The following is a 23,732-nucleotide window of genomic DNA, read 5'->3' on the forward strand; positions in this document are numbered from 1 at the left end:
TAAGAATTGCCTAGCACAATGTCTAGCACATAATAGATATTTAATAGATATTTGATTGATAGGTTAAATCAATACTTAGAAGGGTTTTGAATGCCAGGAAAGAGTTTGGAGTTTAATTAATAGACTAAAAATTGAGAATCATAAAGAAGACTTTTATTAACAAATAAGAAGCAAAAAAGAAAAATAAGAACCATGAGAGCAGTGTATATGCTAATTATGACCACATAGGAGGAAATGTTATTTAGAATCAGTGGACAAAGAATTTAAGAGTGACAGAAACTTAGTACATAGTTTAAAAGATGTTATGACATTTGGGGTTGAATTTCTTCTTTTAAATGTGAGTTATAAAACAAGTTTCATTGACTGTATTGATGTTCAGTCTGCCTTACAGGGTTATTAAAATAAATATTCACTTAATAGACAAATATTAGGTATTGTTACTGCTATTTTGATTATGACCTCCCTACTTGATAACATAAGAGCATCAAAGACATGGTTAAGGAGGAGAACAGGTGCTTAATAAATGTTTTATTTCCTTTTAATATATTATATCAGTGATTTTATTGATGTGGATAACTATCCATTTCTTTCCATCATGTGTGCATCTCTTGTTCATGTCTTCCTATTAATTTATCATAGGGGAGTCACCCAACAAACTGGTTGATGCTGTTCAATGATTTCTATTGTGTCTGACTCTTCGTGACCCCATTTTAGGTTTTCTAGATAAAGATTCTGAAGGCCATTTTCTCTTCCAGATCATTTTATAGATGAGGAAACTGAAACAAACAGGTTTAAGTGACTTGCCCAGGGTCACACAACTAGTAAATACTGGTGGACAGATTTTAACTCAGAAAAATGAGTCTTCTTGACTCCTGTCCTGGCATCCTATCCACTGCACCATAAAGCTGCCCTTAAACATACTGAAGGCCTTCCTCAATTTCTTCAGATATTGCAAGAAGCCCTGAGAAGTATTCCAGCTGTCCCCAGTTATTGCTCATTCTTTATGACTCAGTCATCATATTTTTTTTCAGTTATGCATTGCTCTGATGACATATTTATGCCAGTTCTTTTTTCAAGATTTGTTTGTTAAATATTACAGCCTGTTTACATCCACCAGGCCCTTTGTGTTACACGAATTAATTCTTTGAAGATCTTGTTGTTCTATAATTTGCAATCAAATGATAATGATAGAATATTAGTATATAAAATATGAACTCTTTTTTGGTCCAGGACAGTGTCAATGAACCTTTTAAAGATTTCAAGCCCAAAATGTAAAATAAATAATTTTGACTACATCAAATTAAAAAGTTTTTGTACAAACAAAACCAATGTAACCAAAATCAGAAGGGAAGCAACAAATTGGGAAACAATCTTCATAAAAACCTCTGACAAAGGTTTAATTACTCAAATTTACAAAGAGCTAAATCAATTGTACAAAAAATCAAGCCATTCTCCAATTGATAAATGGGCAAGGGATATGAACAGGCAGTTCTCAGCCAAAGAAATCAAAACTATTAATAAGCACATGAAAAAGTGTTCTACATGTCTTATAATCAGAGAGATGCAAATCAAAACAACTCTGAGGTATCACCTCACACCTAGCAGATTGGCTAACATGACAGGAAAGGAAAGTAATGAATGCTGGAGATGTGGCAAAGTAGGGACACTAATTCATTGCTGGTGGAGTTGTGAATTGATCCAACCATTCTGGAGGACAATTTGGAACTATGCCCAAAGGGCGATAAAAGAATGTCTGCCCTTTGATCCACCCATAGCACTGCTGGGTTTGTAGCCCAAAGAGATAATAAGGAAAAAGACTTGTACAAGAATATTCATTGCTGCGCTCTTTGTGGTGGCCAAAAATTGGAAAACGAGGGGCTGTCCTTCAATTGGGAAATGGCTGAACAAATTGTGGTACATGTTGGTGATGGAATACTATTGTTCTAAAAGGAATAATAAAGTGGAGGAATTCCATGGAGACTGGAACAACCTCTAAGAAATGATGCAGAACGAAAGGAACAGAACCAGGAAAACAATGTACACAGAGGTACACTGTGGTACAATCACTGTGGTACAAATCAAAGGTAATGGACTTCTCCATTAGTATCAATGAAATGTCCCTGAACAATCTGCAGGGATCTAAAAAACACTATCCTCAAGCAGAGGATAAATTGTGGAAGTAAAAACACCAATGAAAAGCAACTGCTTGACTACAGGGGAAGAGGGGATATGACTGAGGAGAGACTCTAAATGAACACTCTAATGCAAATACCAACAACATGGAAATGGATTCGAATCAAGAACACATGTGATACCCAGTAGAATCGCACATTGGCTATGGGAGAGATGGTGGGAGGGGGGGGCGGGAAGAAAAGAAAATGATCTTTGTTTCCAATGAATAATGATTGGAAATGACCAAATAAATAATGTTAAAAAAAAGATGGGAAAAAAAGATTGCAAGCCCAAACTGCACTTTCAAGCTACCTGTGAGACCTCCAAAGACACATTGCCCCAGATAGTGGAGGAAGGAAGTGTTCACATTGGGCTGCTACATAGAGGAGCAGAGAATGTGGAAATTGTCCTCAGGCACTATGAAGAGGGAGAACAGAGCAGTCTCCTACAAGCCAGAGGTGCCATATCTTTGCCAACACAGGTCTAGGAGATGTTAAAGGAGCTTTACAATTCCCTAAATGTAATCTTATCTGTTCCCCTCCTGTTAACTTTTTTATTGCTGACACAATTGATGGATCAGCAAGCATTTATGAATCTACTAAGTGGCAGTCATTGTCCTTGGTACCATGATACAACTACAAAAACTGAAACAATTGTTACTGTCAAAGAGCTTGCTTCTATCTGGTGAGACAATGTGTAAATATGCAAGTACAGAACAAATAGAAAAAACTATAGCAAGATTAAGTAAATATAACAGGAAAGGAGGGCACAAACAGCTGGGAGAATCAGGAAAGTCTTGGGGTAGAAAAGCAGTATTAAACTTAAATAGAAACAGGAAGTCACATAAGAATCTCTGAAGATCACTGATTTACTTTCTTTTAAAATTTAATGTTTTTGTTTTATTATATTTGTATTTTGTTATTCCCCAATATTATTTTAATATGGCTCAATAGCACTCAGTGGTGTGGGTCAAAGTCTATGGGTTATATGCTTGAAGCCTTTAAGAATACAGTGTTTGAGCTGCATCTTGAAGAAAAGGATTCCATGAAATAAAGATTTAAAAATGAGTACATTTCAGGGATAAGACAAAAAAAAAGCATAAGCAATAGGAGTGCTATGTCTGACTAACAAAGACAAAGATAGGGCATAACAGCAAAAAAAAAAAACAGAATAATGTATAAAAGTTTGTTGGGACCAAGTTGTGAAGAACTTTAAAAGTCAAGTAGAGGAGATTCTCCTTAATTTTACTGGCATTTCAGTCATGTCTGACTCTTCATTGCCCCATTTGGGATTTTCTTGGCAAAGATACTAGTGTAATTTATCATTTCCTTCTCCAGATCATTTTCCTGATGAGGACCTGTGGCACAAAGGGTTAAGTGAATTGCCCAGAGTCATACAGCGAGTAAGTATCTGAGACCAGATTTGAACTCAGGTAGATGAGTCTTCCTGATATTCCAGGCACAGAACTTTATCTACTATACCACCTGGTTTGCCCTAGAGCCAATAAAGAATCAGTGGATTAGGAGAGTGGAAATGACTTGATGTGCCAGTAAGAAAAATCACTTAGGTAGCTGTGTTGAGGATAGACTGGAGTGATGAGAGATTGGGAATAGGGAGATCACTTAGGAGGCCATTGCAATAGCCTAAGTAACTGATGGTGAGGATCTAAACTAAGCTGATGGCTATGTGAATAAAGAGAAGTATTTGGATATAAGAAATGTCACATGGGTAAAAATGGCAAGATTTGGCAACTGTATTCAAAAGAAATACAGGTGAGTTCTGAGAGGGAGCCCACCAGCTACTAAAAGGAATCGGGCAAGGCTTCATGAAGAAGGCAGGGCTTGAGCAGACATGAGGAAGGAGTCCATTCCAGAGATGAGAAACCAGAGATGAAATGTTCTGTACATAGAAGACTATGCCAGTACAACTTGTTCAGAGAAATGGAAGAAAGGAGTAACTTTTAAGAAATCTGGATTAACAATCAATTATAAGAATTAATAAATAGTTCACATTAAATCTATTCTCAATGGCTTGAAAGAATATATATGTTATTTTATTTTATCCTCACAACAGCACTGTGTGCTAGGTTCTGAAGTGATGCTTCATTCAGGCCAGTCCCCTGGTAGTTCAGGTTTGATAGTCAAACAAAATAAGATACTTGTTGATCATTCAGCAATTAACAAAAAGAGATTACTTAGCCATAGCAGGAGAATATTCAGGATGTGCATTAAGGACACACCAAACTGATTCAGCTGAGCAAAGCTCCCTTGCCTGTTTTCCATTGTTGTCTATGAAGCATCAGAAGGTGCTAAGAGTGTCTACTTGCTCCTCATAGCTGTTTTGTTCCTAGCTTACCAGAAAGTGACCTTATCAGCCTACCTGGGCCTTGAATCTTCTGAGACATTGAATTCTAAAGGATATCTTCAATACCTCTTGAGGAAAAACTAACCTTCAACTTGCAAGGATGTTAACAGTTTAGGATATTGTTCTTATTCAGTAGCATAATTATAATTATCCCTATTTTACATATGGTAACATCTCTACTATTATATTCTTTTAGTATATTGAGGCTTAAAGCATTTTTATATTTTGCCTCAGTTCTGTGCTGCTCAAACCATTCCAGCCAGTACTGTGTCTTCTGGCAAACCAGGCCAAGAGTTGAGCTCTTATATCCCATTTCTCTCTGTTGTCTTTGGTACAGAAACACCCCCATGCCAGACAGCTCTGTTCAGTGGATCCAAGTTCTTTGTGAATTCATAAGATTGCTTCCAAGTCTGAATGTACCCATTTCAAGATTCACGTTTAGTCACCTATGCTCAGAGTAGGAACACGAAATACAAGCAGTCAGAAATTCAAGTTCAAATTTACCTATTAAGCCCCTTGCTCTAGCTACCATGTAGAAGCAGTTACCAGACTGCCAGGACCAGGAGGAAGGGCAGCTCTTCTCTCCAAACCCAGCAGGAAAATTATGTGTCACACATCCTGAAGAACTAAAGAAAATGAGCTCTTTCCTTTATAGCTTATCTAACAACTCACCCAATTGTCAGTGACATGGAGTGTAGAGGGAGAGAAGAAAGACCAAGAAATCATAGTTGCTGCAAAGCATTAGCAATATATGGTTGGCTGGAAGCAGGGAGAGCAATTCTACAAATATATATTTTTCTTATATATTCTTCCTTGGTTAAAAATTTTTTGTCTTTAGCAAATAAAATGGGGTTGTCCCAAACAAGCTCCCCAAATACCTGTGGGTGTATGGGTCTTTCTCAATAAGGATCAAGGACATGACTGCACTCACCTTGTCCCTCAACTTCAAGTGAAAATTCAAGCTATCTTGGACAAAATTTGTGAAAGGGACAGAGCCAGAACTCTAATCAGGCAACTGTGTTTCCAAATTCAATGCTTTTGCCACTATTATTCATCAGGATAGGTATATGTGGGTGAATACATATATTGAAATCTGTCTGCTTTACATGTCAATATCTTTCAATTCCAGTCATTAATCTTTTAAAGAACACAATAGGGAACTATAACCCATAGCAAAACTACAGCTATGAATGAAGCTTCCTTGAAATGGGGACACAGTAAATAAAACAATATTATAAATCATATAAATTGCCAGCTGAGGCAAGTGTAGTTTTTGTTGTTCATTACAAGGCAGTAGAAATCAGTCATCTAATCAGATTCTGTCATTCTGAATGATGGTGGCATGAAAAACCAACAAAAATAACAATTGTATTTCTTCTTAGAAGGTAGGAACTAAAAAGTCTCCAGGGTTCTTGAAATTAATTCTGGGAACAGAGCCTGGCCCTACATGGATTTATGAAACAGTGAAGAGTTGTCTTTGCTATTCCCTTAATTTCAGCTTTCTTCTTTCTCTTCTCCCCTCTCCTCACTACAGTTTTTCTGCCTCAGGGTCGCATCCAACCCAGAATTTTGGCACTACTCCTGCACTTGCCCTTCCCTGAGGGTACAGATTTCTGTGCCCACCTTCCACTATTAAATTCTGATCTTAGTTAACCATCAATTGTGAAAACAAACAAAATTGGTATGAAGTAATTTCTAAAGAATAAGAAAACTGCAACAACTTAATGTGCTTCTTCTTTCAAAGCTATTTGTACTTTAACAAGGTAAATGATTTAATTAACAGATATCAATCTTGAATGGTAGAAATTCAAGAATCACCCTTAGTCTTGAAGAAAAGATGAATGTCTCCTTTGGAAAAGAGAACATGGAACAGCATAGAGCTTGAAGTAAAGGCTTAGATTTGGGTCCTAGTTTTGCCATTTAATGACTATTTAACCTTGGACAATTTCATGTTATCACCTCTTACATAATATATTGCTGCTGCTCTGAGATAATTACTGTTAATAGTGATATTTTAGTATTATCACTTTTGATAGGGTTCAGGTAGATGAATCACTACTCTGTTTTATTATTCTTTTCATACTTAATATTGTGTGAACTATTAACCAAGGAAATAAAATGACCACTTTTTGTACTTGAAGTAGAGTTTTAAGACTGAAGTTCTTTTACAGACTCATTCAAATGTGTGTAGGACAAGTCCAGTAGCTGACAAAATGAACAGCTTATCCAATTCCCATGTAAAAAAAATTTTAAAACAACCCTTGCTTTCTTAATAATAGTAGTTCTAAGGCAGAAGGGAAAGGGCTAGGCAATCAGGATTAAGTGACTTTCCCAAGGTCACATAGTTTGAAAGTGTCTAAGGTCAGATTTGAACCAAGGTCCTCCCAACTTCGGACCTGGCATTCCTATCCATTAAGCCACCTAGCTATTTCCTCATATGGCTTTAATTTCTCTGGGTGTCAATATTCTGGAAGCTTTTTATCTTATGTGGTTTAGAGACTACATTTGATATGTAGTAATCTATTATAAATGTTCTGGATAGTTGTCAACAACTGTTCTATATGAATTAATATTATAGATCTAACTGCTTAATGGATGGATTCTCAAGGATGTTAATGAGTTATCTATAGCATAGGAAACATATCATGTTAGCTTATAATGGACAAGAACCTTATTCTGGTATATAATTTTGGTCATCTACTTTCTAGATATTTAATAAGTGCTAAGCTTTTTCAGCTTGATCTGACGTGTTGCCAATTTTTCCTTTCATATTCTGCATCATCCAATAAGCCAGGAACATTTAAGGAGAATCTTTCTATAGTTTCTTCTGGCAATGGTCCAATCCTGAATTGTTTACATAAATCCATCTGTTTCTATACACAAATCTACATGACTCAACCACTTGTCCAGTGTTCTTTTTATCAAAATGTTGTTGAATTCTTGTTAAAAATGTCTGTTTTGATTCCACTACCAGATCATGACTTTCAAATAGGCTCGATCCAGAGATTAGCTAATTTTGGTTATATTGGAAAAGCCCAAAGATACATACCTGTTGCCAGACTTTACAATAGCTTTCAAAAGTGTGGCCTGTGTGTTCCCAGAGTATTTTGGTAAATGTTTACCTAGTTTATTATGTACCTGAGCATTCTTTCTCCTTTCTAAAGATGAAGTGTATGTCTTTACATAGCCTTTGAGTAATTAGCCCTGTGTTTCATTAACATTGCATGATTTTTGTATGGATACCTTCTACATCCATTATTATCCACTTTACTATGCCAAAAGTATGCTTTAAAACCAGTATTATGCTGGCATCAATTATTCTAATGCATTTGTTCCATTAAACTTAGATTGCAGAATGCCAGGCAGTCTCCTAGATGCACAGTCATACCTTTTCCATGCTAAGTTTCTCTTTCCTGGAGAAGATCAAAGCACGTGTAAGTATTATCTCCACTCAGTTCAATTTGACCTTTAATTTCAAATTCAAAGTCTATAATCTTCTTTGGTGCACAGTCCAAAAATTTCCACAAGATGAAGGAGCTGTTTAATGTGGAGCTATATGATTTCATGTCACTCATTTACCTCAAGTGATTGATACAATATTCTTACTTGAAAGATTTACTCAATTGTCTTTAAGAGATAATAAAATAAAAATTCAAGGATTGGTTGAGTCACAGAATGTTGAAATTTTTTTAATATATGATACAATGCTTTGCGTCCATTTTTCTTGCCAGTATTAGTGTTGTTGGTGGCATGTTTAACATAAGCTTTTCCATGTGCCATCAAATATTCTAGGATTTTCACAATACTTTGGCATGATAAATAAATTATGATTATAAGCTAGCATCAATATGGCAAATTAAGGTTTGCAAAGCAGGGTATAAATACTATCCATTTTATTCCCACAATAACTCTGAGAGGTAAGGGGAAATATTCTAGAAATACATCAGCTTACTTCCTTTCTAGTCGACACAGCTATTGAATTTCCTGCACAGGGCACCACATGGAATACAGGCAGAATCAATGGTGGTTTGCAAAAAATATACAGGTATAGATGAGAGGGTCCATTAAACAAGAGGCCAATGACCTCATCCTGTTAACTTGGAATTTCTGTTCTCTATGTAAGACTGGAATTTTGAAAAAGAAAAACATGCATTAAAATATATACATTAGCATATTTTAGAATTTGCTTTCAAAACAAATAGAGTAACTCCTACTATAATACAATATACTTGTTCAGACTAGTTTTTCTATTATATCTTTTCTGTGGCTACACTAATACATAATTGCAATTTAACTAGACAGTTTGCCTAATAGCACTGCAGAAATAATTGTGTTCTATGCTTCAAGGGGACTTAGTATTTAAAAAAGAAAATATTTTTCTTTTAAAGGGGAGGAAACTTGCAGTTTATAGTACCACTGCATAAATATTATACAAGCAGTAAACACAGCTGCCTCTCAAGATGCTATCATTCAACCAAGTCTCCTCAGAATGTTGGTCTGTCAGACTCATCTACTCCAACAGACAATTAGAACCCATGTTCTCTCAGAGGTTCACCTATGTAAATATTTTCGTGTAAATAGGAACCTCTGAATCATAGGACATTAACTTTAAAAGGGACCTTAGAGATTATTTAGTCTGACCTTGTTTGACAAATGAGGAAACTGAGTCAGGGGATTTAGACTTATGGAACTTCATATCTGAGGAGATCTCAGAGACCATTAAACCAATTCAGCAAGCAGGTAAGTTAACACAAATATTTCAACTCATCTCTGAGTTGAAATCAGCCTTACTGATTTAAAATGAATCAGTGAATGATTTCTTAGAAGAAATTAATCAATAGAGGTATCTTGGCCAGAGCGGTTGCTACATAATATTTATATATATTCAGAGGTATTGTGAGACCTAAATAAGATAATATGAAGCACTTTGTGAACCTTAAATCACTACTATATTAGAATGCCAGAAGATGAGAAAAGGGAATAGAAGCAATTGCAGCAGCAGCCACAGCAGCAGCAAGACAAGGAGGACGAAGAGGATGAGGATTGGTAGTAAATGCTTCCATGATGATTGATGATGGCTTCATTCCCTGAGACTACTTCCCTTCTGCTGAGCTTAAGCGATGTTTATAGATTGATACAACAGAGTGCTAGTAAATGTTTAACAACCAGACTTTTGGGGGAAGGGAGGACACAGAGAGGGAATTTAAGTGCAATACACTTTTTTAACCATATAAGAAGTAAATTATAGTTTCTGTGATTTTACAAAACTATTCTTTGTGTGCCATAAATCTATTCCACATGTCTTATTTTTTTCTTCTCCAAAGTAAGCTTTTTTTTTTTGTTTAAGAATAAAATTTGATAGAATTGGATGTCTTCCCAAAAAACTACCATTTTGAAATAAAAGTAGATAACATTATAATTGAGATTATTCTATTTAGAATAGTATGTGTGATAGATATAAATTGCATCCCCTGGAAAATAACTATAAAGTAAAATACTATAATAGCCCATATTAGCCTTGTTCTCTTACAGTAAATCTACAATAGATGATGCTATATCCCCACACTCTCGTTTGGTTAGAAAAAGCAAACATTTTACTTACCTGTCCAATAGTTTACAGAACACACAGAAATATGAGTTGATGAATGGCAATTTATTCTTATATTGTTTCTATACAACTTCAAAAAAGAAGAGAATGAGCTAAGAGCAAGAATCATATAATAAAAATATTATAATATGGCATCCATTTCATGGAAGATTAGAATAGCAAAGAAAAGTAATATCAGCCATTCTGATGTATAGTAGAGATTGTGTGCTTTAAAAATGCCCTGGCATTTCACATAACTGTGGAAGTCTGGCAAGAAACCTAAAATGTTAACCTGAGTCTGCAATGTGAGGAGAGAACAAGGAACTCAAGAAAAGAGGACAAAATAGGGTTGAACTGATTCACTAAGGGTTCAAAATGGGGAAAGGAGAAGGGTATAGCCAGTACATGAATGATGGTCCAGCAGAGAACTAAGGGGCTGGGCAATTGATTGCAGGTCACAGTTGTAGAGGAAGTGTACAGTTGGGCACATAGAAAGGTAAAAGTCCAGTTGATTGTGATCTGTTAACAGAACACTAAATACAATATGATATCAATGACCACCTTTGTGTGTGGCTGAGGGGATTTGAAGAAATAAGTCATGGGAAATGAGTAAGTCAAAGGAAGGGAGGTTTGAGTATTTGAGGGAGTATCAATATGGATATGTCAGAAGTCGTCTAGTATGAGGGCAAGAGCTGGGAAGGAGAGAGATTGTGAGCTAGGAAATAATCTCATCAAGAAAGGAAGGGGATGTCCTGGAGGTCTGTGGACAACAGCTACTACTAGGATTTTGATTGGATGGTGGACTTGGATTGTATGAGCCTCAAAGGTTTTTGGGTGATAGTAGAAGGGGGAAGATTTGGAATCGGCAAAGAGGAGCAAAGAGTATTTCAAGTACTCACCCCCCCCCCATTCCTTCACATACATATTCAAAGGGAATAAATGAAAGCCAATGTGAAAGCAAAGTTCACTTGGGGAAGAAGGAACATTTTTATTCAATAGTAAAGTATGAGGCATGAATTGTGTAGGACAGATACTTTGCTTATCTTAGAACTTTGCTTCTTTTACCTCTTTCTTATTTATTTTTTTTATTTGATTTATCTAAATTTGATAATGGTTGGTTCAAGTCTCCCACTAATATGGTTTTACTGTCTATTTCTTCCTTCAATTCTCCTAGTTTCTCCATTAGAAATTTGGGTGCTATATTATTTGGTGCATACATGTTGATTAGTGATATTTCCTCATTATCTAAAGTCCCTTTTAACAAAATATAATTACCTTCCCTATCCCTTTTGATCAGGTTTATTTTTGCTTTGGCTTTATCAGATATCATGATTGCCACTCCTGCCTTCTTTCTGTCAGTTGAGGCCCAGAAGGTCTTACTCCATCCTTTAATTCTGATCTTGTGGGTGTCTACCCGCCTCATGTGTGTTTCTTGAAGACAACATATGGTAGAGTTTTGGATTCTAATCCATTCTGCTATTCATCTGCGTTTTATGGGTGAGTTTATCCCATTCACGTTCAAAGTTATGACTGTCACTTGTGGACTCCCTGGCATTTTGATATCCTTCCCTAATTCTAACCTTTCTTCTTCAGCTCTACCTTTTAGTCCAGTGATTTACTTTAAATCAGTCCCCCTTGTACTTCCCTTTCTACCCCCTCCCTTCTTATTCCCTCCCTTATTTTCCCCTGTAGTCTTTTTAAAATTTCCCCCCCACCCTATCTCCCTCCCTTGTACTGCTTCCCTCCCCACCAGTCTGTTTTTTTCCCTTCTACTCCCCTATAGGGCGCAAATCTATTCTTTTCCCCAAAGGATTGGATTGTTCTTCCCTCTTTGGGTCAGTTTCAAATTACGTAAGAGTTGAATATTTCCTATCTCCAACCTCTTTACCCTTCCAGTGTATCGATGTTCTCCCCCCTCCCGCCATGAGCTTCTTTGTGACATATAAATTTACCCCCATTTGTTTCTTTTCCCATTTCTTTTAGTCATAACCTCTTTTCTTTTTTAGCTTTAGTCATGTATATATATATATACATACACATGTATATGTATTTATGCATGCATATATCTATATACCTATTTATGCCTTGTCCTTTCATCCTATACAGTTTGTCACTGTTCCCTCTGAGTGTAGTTCTTCTAGCTGCTCAGGTGATAGCAACAGTTTTTAAGAGTTGCCAATGACCTCTTTTCTTATAGGGATACATATCATTTTAACTTATTGATTCTCTTAAAAATTTGTTGTTGTTGTTGTTGTTGTTTCCCCCTCTTTTTTAATTACCTTTTGATGATTCTCTTGAGTTCTGTGGTTGGACTTCAAATTTTCTGTTCAGGTCTGGTCTTTTATTTATGAATGCTTGGAACTCTTCTGTTGTGTTAAATGACCATACTTTCCCCTGTAAGAATATAGTCAGTTTTGATGGGTATTTTATTCTTGGCTGTAGACCTAGTTCCCTTGTTTTCCAGAATATCATATTCCATGCCTTTCAGTCCTTCAGTGTGGATGCAGACAGATCCTGTGTTATCCTCACCATGTTTCCATGGTATCTGAATGACTTCTTGGCAGCTTGTAATATCTGTTCTTTCATCTGATTGTTTTTGAATTTGGCTATAACATTTCTTGGTGTTGTCATTTGGGGATTAAATACAGGGGGTGATCTGTGGATTCTTTCAATCTCCACTTTCCCCTCTGTCTTTTGTCGTGGTCTTCTGGTAGTCCAATTATTCTTAAATTGTCTCTTCTTGAACGATTTTCTAAATCGTCTGTTTTGTGAATGAGATGCTTCACATTTTCCTCAATTTTTTCATTCTTTTTGTTTTGTTTTATAGTGTCCTGCTGCCTTGTGAGGTCACTTGATTCTAGTTGTTTTGCTCTGGTTCTTAAAGATTGGATTTCATCTCTGGCTTTTTGGTCATCTTTTCCCTTCTGGTCTGATTTTCTTTGAAGATCGTCTTTCATCCTCTTTACCTCGTCTTTAATCTCCTTTGCCTCATCTTTCATCTCCTTTGCCTCATTTTCCAGGTGGATGATTTTGGCTTTCAGGACACTATTTTCTTGTTTTAGTTCAAGTGCCTCTGTTTCCAGATGACTTATCTTAATTTTTAAGTTCTTTTCCCAATTGTCTTCAGCCTCTCTTAGTTGTGCTTTGAGTTCTTCCACAGCCTGTATCCAATTCGCTGGGATTTCTGGTTTATCGTTTGCTGATCTCTCCTCCTCTGTTCCATTTGCTAAGTAGTAGCTGTCTATTGTAGTTTCTTTCTTCTGTTTCTGTTGTTTGTTCAAATTCACCCCTTCTTTACTTCCCGTATTTGTCTGTGCTCTTGTTCCTCTCATTTTTTTGTTTTTTGGGGACTTCTATCGGTCTCCCCTCTTGGAGCTTTAACAGAAGATCTCTTGGTGTAATCTCTGGGGGAGGGTTGTTGGGGGTTTGAGCTTTCCTGTCCTCTGGAGGCTTTTGATTGGCTTAAAGTCTAGCAGTCAATGAGGATGGATGGGGAGCCTGGGCTTCCCTGCATTCTGGAGACTCTTGATAGGATTGAGTTCAGCTTAGTTGGGCTGGGTTTACTCTGAGTTTTAAACTTCCTGGACGGCTGGAGCAAATATGGAGGATCTCCAAAGCTCTGGCCAGGCTGCCAGGTCTATGCTCCTTCTAGGCTGCCATCTTGACTTCGCCTCTAGGTTTCTGTTTTTTCAGAAGACCCTGCTCTCTAAGAGGGGAGGTGCGTGGCCTCCCTGGGTTCTGAGGGCTCCTGATGGGATTAGGTTCAGCTGGTTCTTTCAGAAGACCCTGCTCTCTAAGGAGGGAGGGGTCGTGGCTTGCCTGGGCTCTGAGGGCTTCTGATGGGATCAGGTTCACCTGGTTTGGGCCAAATGAGCCCTGAAGCAAAAAACTTCCTCCTCCACAATCTGTGTTGAATGCCTGGAGACTGGCCCCGGTTGTTTTCAAGGTAAGCCCTTCACCGGCCCTGAGGTTTTTGTTCTTTCAGAAGCTCTGAGGGCTCCTGATGGGATTAGGTTCAGGTGGTGTGAGCCGAATGACCCCCCGAGCCAAAAAAAGGAAGAAAAAAAAACAACCTCCTCTTCCACAGTCTGTGTTGAATGCCCGGAGACTGGCCCGGGTTACTTTCAAGGTAAGCTCTTCAGAGCAACCCCTTTGCCAGCCCTGAGTTTTCTGTCCTTTCAGTAGCTCTGAGGGCTCCTGATGGGATTGGGTTCAGCTGGTGCCCTAAAGCTGGGACCTCCCTTGAGACTCAGATAGAAGGACCCAGCCAGGGGGCTACAGGCTTCCCCCTTCTCTCTATGTTTCCCTGCTGTCTGTGTTGGGTTCCCCAGAAACTGGCTCAGGTTGCTTTCAAGGTGAGTCCTCAGAACCCTGAGGTTCCCACTTGCTGCCGTGGGCTCAGCACTCTGGGTTGGGGGTGATGGGTCCTGGGACCTTCCTTCTGCCTACCCCTTAGATCCGAGTGATCTAGGGTTCTGGCTTTTGGGGTGTGGTACCTTTTGATCCAGGTCTAGGAGGAGGGTTCCCCAGGTCTATCCTGTTGTTCAGCTTGAATTTCGGTGTCCTAGGGGCACTCTGTTTGGGATCGGTAAGGAAGGGTTTCCGAGGTCTGAACTTTTGCTGCTTCTACGCTGCCATCTTGACCAGAAGTCAGAACTTTGCTTGTGAAAACAATTCTACAATCAATTTATGCTATGTATCATTCAAATGTTATAAGCATTTCATGCAGGAGAAAATCATCAGAGACAATTAAGGATTAAAAGTATTCCTCAGAGTTGCTCTAATCTAATCTACCACATCTCATGCAGGAAACTTCTCTATAACATCCCTGTTAAATAATTCTCCTGAAAATATGCAATGATTTATACAAGGCAATTGCACTATTGTATAGTGATCAACTGTAAAAACATGGTTATTCTCAGCAATGCAATGATCTGGGAAAATCTTGAAAAGATTTATGACAGGGGGATGCTATACACCTCCAGAGGAAGAACTACTAGATGGAGATCAAATCATAATCTTTCACATCAGTGTATTTATGGTTTATTTTGGGATTTTGGTTATGTATGAGTGTGCTCCTACAATAACAACCAATATGGAAGTGTGTTTTGCATAATAAGAGCAAAATTTTTAAAAAAAGAAAATATTCCATGATTAAGAATTGCTACTTGATATACTTGAAATACTCTACTTGATGGTTACTCTAATTATTAAGCAGTTCCTTCTTACTGGGAGTAACCATCAAGTAGAGTACAGCTGAACAAACTATGGTACAGGGATGTAATAGAATATTATTGTGTTAAAAGAAATTATAAAAAGGAATGGTTTTCAAACTGATGTGGGGTGAAAGGAGCAAAACTAAGAGAATTTGCACAATAATACCATTTTAAAGACAATCTTGATAAATTTAAAAATGCTAATCAATTCAATGACCAACCACAATTTCAAAGGACCAGTGATGAAGCATGGAACCCACATCCTTAATGTAAATGTATGATGCAGAACAAGGCATATAGTTTTTGACATTATATAGCAATTTATTTTGTTTTATTATGCATATTTGTTATGAAGGGTTTTTTTCCTAAGATGGGAAATGTCTGTTAATTGAAAAATTAGTAATTTTAATTAAACAAAAATCTGCATCCTGTAATTTTTACTCATTGGTCTTAACTATATTCCATTAAGACTAATCTATCTACCACAAAAGAGCCCTTCAGATATCTGGTCAGTTCTAATGCTCTTCTTCTAATTATCAAAGGTATGCATTAAAATTTGGAGCCAGTCAAGCAAAACTATAAAATATATAAGGCTTATCTTTAGTGTTTTGTTTTCTTTATTCTGTTCAGCTGCCCAACAGGTTTCCAATAATTTTAAGATTATTCAGCCTTTTCTATCAAGGCACAAATGTATGTTTTAAATAATTAAGATTTAGGTGTGAATTAGTTTAATGTGTTACCCTTTGATGAGTTTTCCCTTCCCTTAACATACTTCACATTACATTCAAACATTACATTCATCCAGCATTTTCCCATCCCTGTTCCCCCACACTTGACAGACACTCTTCTCTCTTTATCTCCCTCAGTTATCTACCTTCATGGAGTGAAAGGATCAGTTTTTGTTCTTTGTATCTTCAGCACCTAGCACATAATAGGTATTTAATAAATGTGTGTTGGTTAACGGCTGATAGTTCTCTTTCTTCAATGTTCTGCTCAGGTACCACATCTTCCATGGTGCTGTCCCTAACAGCTTCCTCTCTCCATTTAAATGTTCTCTCTCGTTCTTATAAAAGCCACTTTTACTCAAATTATCCATGCCAGGAAGACACATAAAAAGAGGTCTTTCCAGGATCCTCTAAATATAGATCATGAATTTTCTAAAGACATGGTTTAAACAGTCAATCATCAATATTCTGCTCCTATATCTTCTGAATTATATTTATATTTCATTTTTATCAGATAGTACACTATAAATCCCAAGTCCATGAAGTAGCTTCCAAACTGTAGGAAAAGAGATATATCAAAAAACAAAAAAGCAGCAAAGATAAAGAATGGATGATAGGTTTTGATTTATCACATTCAGTTGTTCTTAAAGGTTCTCATAAAACTGGAATATGAGATGTTTTTTATACATTAAATGAAAAAGAAATCAAAAGGATTATAGCAAATATTTATAAGATAATAAAACTAAAACTACAGCTATAAAGCTTTACTGTCTTCTCTCTAAATAATGTATATACCAAAATGTTCTACTTGTTAAAGGTCAAACAATACCTACAGCAGAAAATGATTAATTTGTAAATTAATGAAACATTATTTCTTATACTTCTGTTTCCAATGCTGTTTGTTATTCATTAACAACCCCCAAAAAGCTTCTGATTATAGCTATCAGCAAATAAAAGTATGTTTGCATTTTTCCAGGTATATTAAAATTTCATAATTCTTACATTTCATACTAGGAAGAGAGGCTGACCAAAATGTTCATTTGCTACTAATGAATACAAAATACTCTAATTAGAAAATTAATGACTAGCCTTGAAATGTAAATATAAACCAAAGTATAATCAATAAATATGCTAATGGTCCATGTGAATATCTCCTATAGATATTCACATTAAATCTTTAGCTATACCAGATATATGTTAAATAAACCCACTGTTCTTGGTAATTATTCATTATATACATGTTCAGAAATATAACTAATAAATTTTTCCACAAGCTAGCATAACAGTAATAGAGTGATGTTTATGTCAAAAGTATTTTCATGTTTTTTTAAGACATCCTTTACAGCTCTCAATTTGAAAACCTTTGAAATAGTTATAATTTTTAAAATGTAGTTGTCAACCATGATCATCTACTTGTACAAAATTTTCTATTTCATATTTAATTTTCTTAATAAAAATGTAAGAAGGAGAAACCAAGAAAAGTAAAGTTGTTTTTTTTCACTCTCTTCCCCTCTGAAAACAACAGTAATGACTTGACACTTTCAGAACAATATTCTATCATAAGCCATACATATTGTAGCAGTCTACAAAAGACCTGAGACTTGGGCAAAAAAGAAAATGCACAGAGAGAATAAGCAAGAAATTTCTTACTAACTTTTATTAGTACTACTATTACTATTAACCACTATCAACTAATATTTACTACTCTCAAGGAATATTTACTACTACACAGCTACTCAGAAACAGCTAGGTGGCACAGTGCTTATTGAAAAAGTATTCGATCTAGAATCAGGAAGAACAGAGTTCAGATCTGAAAGCAGATGTGTGCATGTGTGTATGAGTGTGTGTGTAAAGGAGGATAATGTGTAATAAGGCTAAAAAGGTAGATGGGGGTCAGGATGTAGAAAACTTTAAATGCCAACAGGGGACTTAAAATTTGATTCTGGAGCTAATGGGTTGCCCCTGGAGTTTTGTGAATTAGGAAGTGACAAGCAGACCTTTAGGAAATTACCTTTGACAGCTGTGGAATGTGGATTTTACTGAGAGAAAATGAGTCAGAAAGACCAATAAAGAAATTATTGTAATAGTCAAGGTGAGAATTGATGAAGAACTGGACTAGCAAGGTGGATATGTGAAGGGAAATAAGATGAATATAAAACTGTTCTGGAGGCAGCTAGATGGCTCAGTAGATTGAGAACCAGGCCTAGAGATGGGAGATCCTGGGTTCAAATGGGGCCTCTGACACTGCTTAGTTATGTGACTCTGGGCAACTCACTTAACCTCCCATTGCCTAGACCAATATTATAAGATTGAAGGTAAGAAGTTTTGTTTATTTTAACTGTTTGAAGGTAGAAACAATCAAATTTGGCAACTTTTTAGATATTCTGGGTGAAAAAGAATGAAAATTCAAAGATAATTTTGAGATTGCATGCATACCTGAGAGACCTGAAGGATGGCAGCAATAATAGCAAGAGGAAAATGTGAATGAGGGAAAGTTTTAGGAGGGAAAAGGGGGTTGTTTTTTTTCTTGGGGGTAGTTTTGTTTTGGACATTGTTAAGATTGAAATGGTTCTAGGATGTGCAATTCAAAATATCCACTAGCCAGTTTGTTATCTATGATGGAAGCTGAGGAAAGAGAGGAAGACTGAAAAGATACTAATCTAAGAATCATTATAAAGACGGTAATTAAACCCATATGAACTGATGAGAACACCACTGGTAATGTAAAGAACAAGAGAAGAAGGTCCTGGACAAAACCTTTGAATACATGCACAATTAGAGGATGTGATGTGGGTGATGATAATCTAGTAAAGAAGGCCAAAGAGTCAAACGAATAGAAGGAGAACCAAATGGGAACAATCTCATGAAGACTCAGGAGAGCATCCAAGAGGAGGGAGTGGTCAATAATGTCAAATTCTGCTTAGATATCAAGAAGAATGAGGCTTGAGAAAATATTAGCACATTAAACAGTTCAGAGACCATCAACAACTTTGGACAGAGAAGTTTCAGTTGGGTGATGAAGTTAGAAACCAGATTTCAAAGAGTAGGGAAAAAAAAGAAAGAGGAAAGGATGTAGCCATAATAAGTTAAACCTTTTAAAACTAGGAGCTTGTTTAGGGGAAATGAAAACATATAATAATTAATAGTATACAAACAACCAGTCTTTTAATTGATTGATCCCAAGAAATACTGTTGTGCCTTCCAAGGAATCTCAGATCTTTTCCACTTCTTCTGATAATCAGCCAACTGTCACTATCAAAGTCTGTGAAGGTGAGTAGCCTCTGACCAAGTATAAGTACCTCTTGGGAACATCTGACCTAATGGAAATTTCTCCTGCTCCTAAATGGTTGGTTACCTCAGTTTGAAGTCACCTTGGAAATAGATGTGAATGGTACTCTTCAGGGCACAGGTGAGGACAAAGGCCAAAGCAACAAGAACAAGATTACAATCACCAAGGACCAACACTGTCTCATGCCAGAAGAGATTGAGAGGATGGCAAATGATGAAGAGAAATTTGCTGAGGAGACCAAGAAAACCCTAAATTGGGTCATGAAGAGCGGAATATGACTGAAAAACAACTGAACAACAATATATATATATATATATGTAGTATGTTATAGAAATACGTATCTACACATAGATGAATATATAATACCTATGGATATGTATATATCACACCAGCTAAAGGAAACTAGTAAAGATTCTTCAAGGTTCTTTGAAGTTTTATACTGCCTAATGGGAATGGGTGGCCTTGGGCCACTGATTGTTTTCATATCTTCCAGGTGAATCTAAATTCATCCAGTTACTACTGAAGGATAATATCTATTCCTTTTCTTGAGCAGCATTGAGTGACCTACTAAACATCTTCTCTGGCAAGAAATACTGCCTGTCAGCACACTGATAGAGCCAGTGAAAAAGAAGAAAGTAATAAGTTTCTAAAAAGCTCCAAATTACTCAAATATAAAAAAATGCCTTACATTCTTTTTATAGTCTGCTACTGTAACTTTAAAGAGATAGACTGATGCTCCAAAATTTTCTTTGAATAAAATCACAATTGCAGATCTTGAAAATCAAATTTCCTCACTTACTCACCTAATTATCTAGGGGTCAAAGTTAAGTTTTTTTTTTAGTTAACAGCAGTGCAAAAAAAAAAAAAGGTACCAGAGAAGAGCTAAAAGATGGAAGTTTGAGCCCTGGCTTATGTTAGCTGTATGGTCTTGAACAACTTACTCATCTTTAAAGAGCCTTGGCTTCACCGATTGAAAAATGTGCATGAAAATACCTCTCCTTATATCACAGATGGGTAATGAGAGGTGCACACCAAAGGTTTTGTTAATTATAAAGCAAAACATAAATAAGTAGGCATAATTAGCAGAGCATGATAAAAAGTGAAATACATAGAGTATTGCAAGGCATTGCTTACAAGGTAAAAGGGAAACAAAATCCATTGGTATGATTCAATCATCAAAACATTGTGAGATGACTGCTGATTTTCTGCCTATTCTTTCAGACATAGAATTTGCACTCTGCTATGATCCCTCCTCATTAAATAGCAACCATAATCTTAGTCAAGATCCCATCTCTCTTGAATTGTATTGGGAAGTGGTATTATTTCATATTATTCAAGATTCAGAATCTCATGCATTATTCATTCACTGTGACTGCTGAGCCCTTGATGTTGATCTGTGAAAAATTTTGGTGGACAGGATAGATGTTCTTAGACTAGAAATAAGCTGACTGTTGCCTTAATTTCTTTAAAAGGTGAAGTCTTCAAATTATACACTAGAAATTTTCACTTTGATTCTTTGCAAAATTCCAGGACATAGGATTACAGAAATATTTTTGGAACATTTAAGAACAGTGAGGATCAATGAGTAGAAGCATAAATTCATTAATAACAAATTAAACTCATTTTCCTTTTTGACCAGAGGAATAATATAAATATAGCATTCCTAGATTTTGGCATAATGTTAAACAAACTCTCTCATGATATATTTGTGGACAGGATGAATATGCATATGTAGGTTTTATGAGAATACAAATACAATGCTTTGCAGTTTGCAATTTAACAACCTGACACAAAGATTGGTCATTAAGGGGCTAAAGTCAGAAATGTATCTACTGCAGTATCCTAATGATCTTGTAGTGTAAATCTCAGCCCTCTTTTTAGACCATGATCACTAGGCATTGATATTACAAGTGATCATGAAACCATCATGGACCATCATAAACATTCTGCAGAAACAAACTTTATTTTGCCTCTTATTGCAATGTTAAAGTTATTTTCTGACTTAAACTCATCCTCCACCTATGCCATTATTCTTCTGTCTGTGTTGTTTTCAAATGAACTGGTTGATAATACTGGTTAGTCATTCAGTAGAATTTCTGTGAGAATGCTGTCACTGTCCTAGAAGTGAAAGAGAAGAAAGTCACATCTGAGATTTTTTCCATGCTAAAAATATCTATAAATACTGTTAGAAACAAAGTAATATGTACAAATGAACTTTAACTGTTTAATCACTTAGCAAAGCACTTGTTATTAGCCAGGAGAAAAGTAAATAGTATTTATCAGTGTTGGCAAACCTGTGGCATATAAGCTAGAAGGTGCAGAGGGGCTACTCCCTTCCTCCTCTCCACCCACACCTGATGACATTTCTCATCATCCCCCTGTATTAAAATGTTGATATTCAACAAAAGTAAAAATAAAGAAATTTAATATGGAATCAAAGTCTTATGGTATTCTTTTAATTTTTACAGAATATTTCACATTAAATATTTGTTAATTATTTATTTTTATTGTTTTTATTATTTCCTATTTATAATTTGAATATTATAAGCAGAACAAAATGTTATATTTTGTGACTATAATTATAGAATGTAAATTTTAATTTGGAGCTTTAGGAGATAAAGTTATCACTATAGTTTTTATAGACACTTGTTGAATAAATATAAAAAGACTATTATAAGGGGTATATTAAATTATCCTGAGAGTTCCAAAGATGTTTTTTGTTATCATTGAAAAGGAACATGAAAAACACAAAATGCTGAGAACCACTGATCTAGAACTACTTTAAAACTACCATGTCTATATAGAAGGAATCTCCTTACACATTCTCTATGATAAAGAAATCCCCCAAGTTCGATCAAAAAGGAAAAAGGAGAAAAAATTTTTCTTCAAAGACCAGTCTTTTGAAATGTAGTATTTATAGTATTGGCTTGCATAAATTTTGGTATATTTTTGAAGTGGGAAAGGGAGACTAACGTCTGAAAAGTCAATCCATGTAAATATAGGGGAAAAAAACATCATTTGAAATGGCTATTTAAAAAAGGAAAAAGTGTTCCAGTAAAGCAAACCTACTAGTATAAAGTCAGGGGTTAGGAGGTCCCGAGTTCAAAACTGGTCTCAGACACTTCTTAGATGTGTGTCCCTGTGCAAGTCATTTAATATCTTCTTTTTTTAATTTTCTTCTTTTTAATTCAAAGATATTTTATTTTCCCAATTACATGTAATAAGTTTTCAACATATGTTTTCTGAAATTATAAGAACCAAATTGGCTCCTTCCCTCCCCTCTCTAGGAGATAGTAAGCAATTTGATCTGGATTATAAATGTATTATCATGCAAAACATACTTCCATATTGGTCATTATTGTAAAAGAATAGTTATATAAAACCCAAACCCCAAAATAAATTAAAGCATATTTCTTCAATACATTTAAGTTTACATTTCTGATAGGGATGTTTATCAGTCATTAGTGAGAATAAATCAGTATTGGTTATATCTCATTTCATTTTTCTGATTTCCTTTTGACTTTTTTATCTCCAGGATACTTTTTCTATCTCATTATTTATTTCAAAGTTGAAAAGTAACACAAAGGGTATTAATATGCTCAACATATGAAAAGAACAAGAATCATAAACCTAGATGCATAAGGAACCTAGGAGGGCATCTATTTTAATTAACATATTTTACAGATGGACAAATGGAAACTCAAGAAGGTTAAATGTCCAAGGTCACCCAGGTAATAAATATCCAGGGTGGGATTTGAATGAGATAATAGTTGTAAAGTGCTTTGCAAATCTCAAAGCACTATATATATACTAGCTAGTATTACTATTACTGATAAATCTATGATTATTGCTCTTGACCCCAAAGGAACTCTTTTGAGTACTTTTATGTAGCTAATTTATGATTTGTGTATTTAGTCAAAGGGTACCCTAAACTGTTGGTTGTTCAGTGATGTCTGACTCTTTGTGACTCCACTGGGGTTTTCTTAGCAAAGATATTGGTTTGTTATTTGTTTCTCCAGCTCATTTTACAAAAGAGGAAACTGAGGTAAATGGGGTTAAATGACTTGCCCAGGTCAACATGGCTCATAAGTGTCTGAATCTGGATTTGAACTCAGATTTTTCTTACTTCAGGCCCTTCCAAAAAAATCACCTACATTCCCTAAATTAGCATATGTAAAAAAAAAAAAAGGATCCAGTTTGTTTCACCCTCCAGAGGATTACAACGCTATCTTCCTAACACTGTTTCCCTTCACACCACATTGGTAATTCTAGACAGAGCTGGTTTTATTTGAAACTCTTACTTATATGTGCTTGCTTCTGTCTTTGTTTTACCTTTCACAGCCCACAGTAGTCAACTGAGAAACTGAATAGCTAAAGAA

General features: G+C 35.9%; 1 protein-coding gene and 1 long non-coding RNA gene across 2 annotated transcripts in view; both read right to left on the minus strand.

Moving 5' to 3' along the window:
- The window catches only part of RTN1 (reticulon 1), a 285,745-nt gene that overhangs the window by 231,049 nt on the left and 30,964 nt on the right, over window positions 1–23,732 (minus strand). The window lies entirely within an intron of this gene.
- LOC103092157 (uncharacterized) overlaps window positions 21,294–23,732 on the minus strand; it is a 32,691-nt gene continuing 30,252 nt past the window's right edge. Inside the window, exon 3 of the long non-coding RNA XR_001626225.2 lies at window positions 21,294–21,471. This is a non-coding gene — a long non-coding RNA (uncharacterized LOC103092157). The remainder of the gene's footprint in view (window positions 21,472–23,732) is intronic.

The sequence above is a fragment of the Monodelphis domestica genome, chromosome 1 (genome assembly GCF_027887165.1).
Source record: "Monodelphis domestica isolate mMonDom1 chromosome 1, mMonDom1.pri, whole genome shotgun sequence".
In the NCBI taxonomy this organism is placed as follows: domain Eukaryota; kingdom Metazoa; phylum Chordata; class Mammalia; order Didelphimorphia; family Didelphidae; genus Monodelphis; species Monodelphis domestica.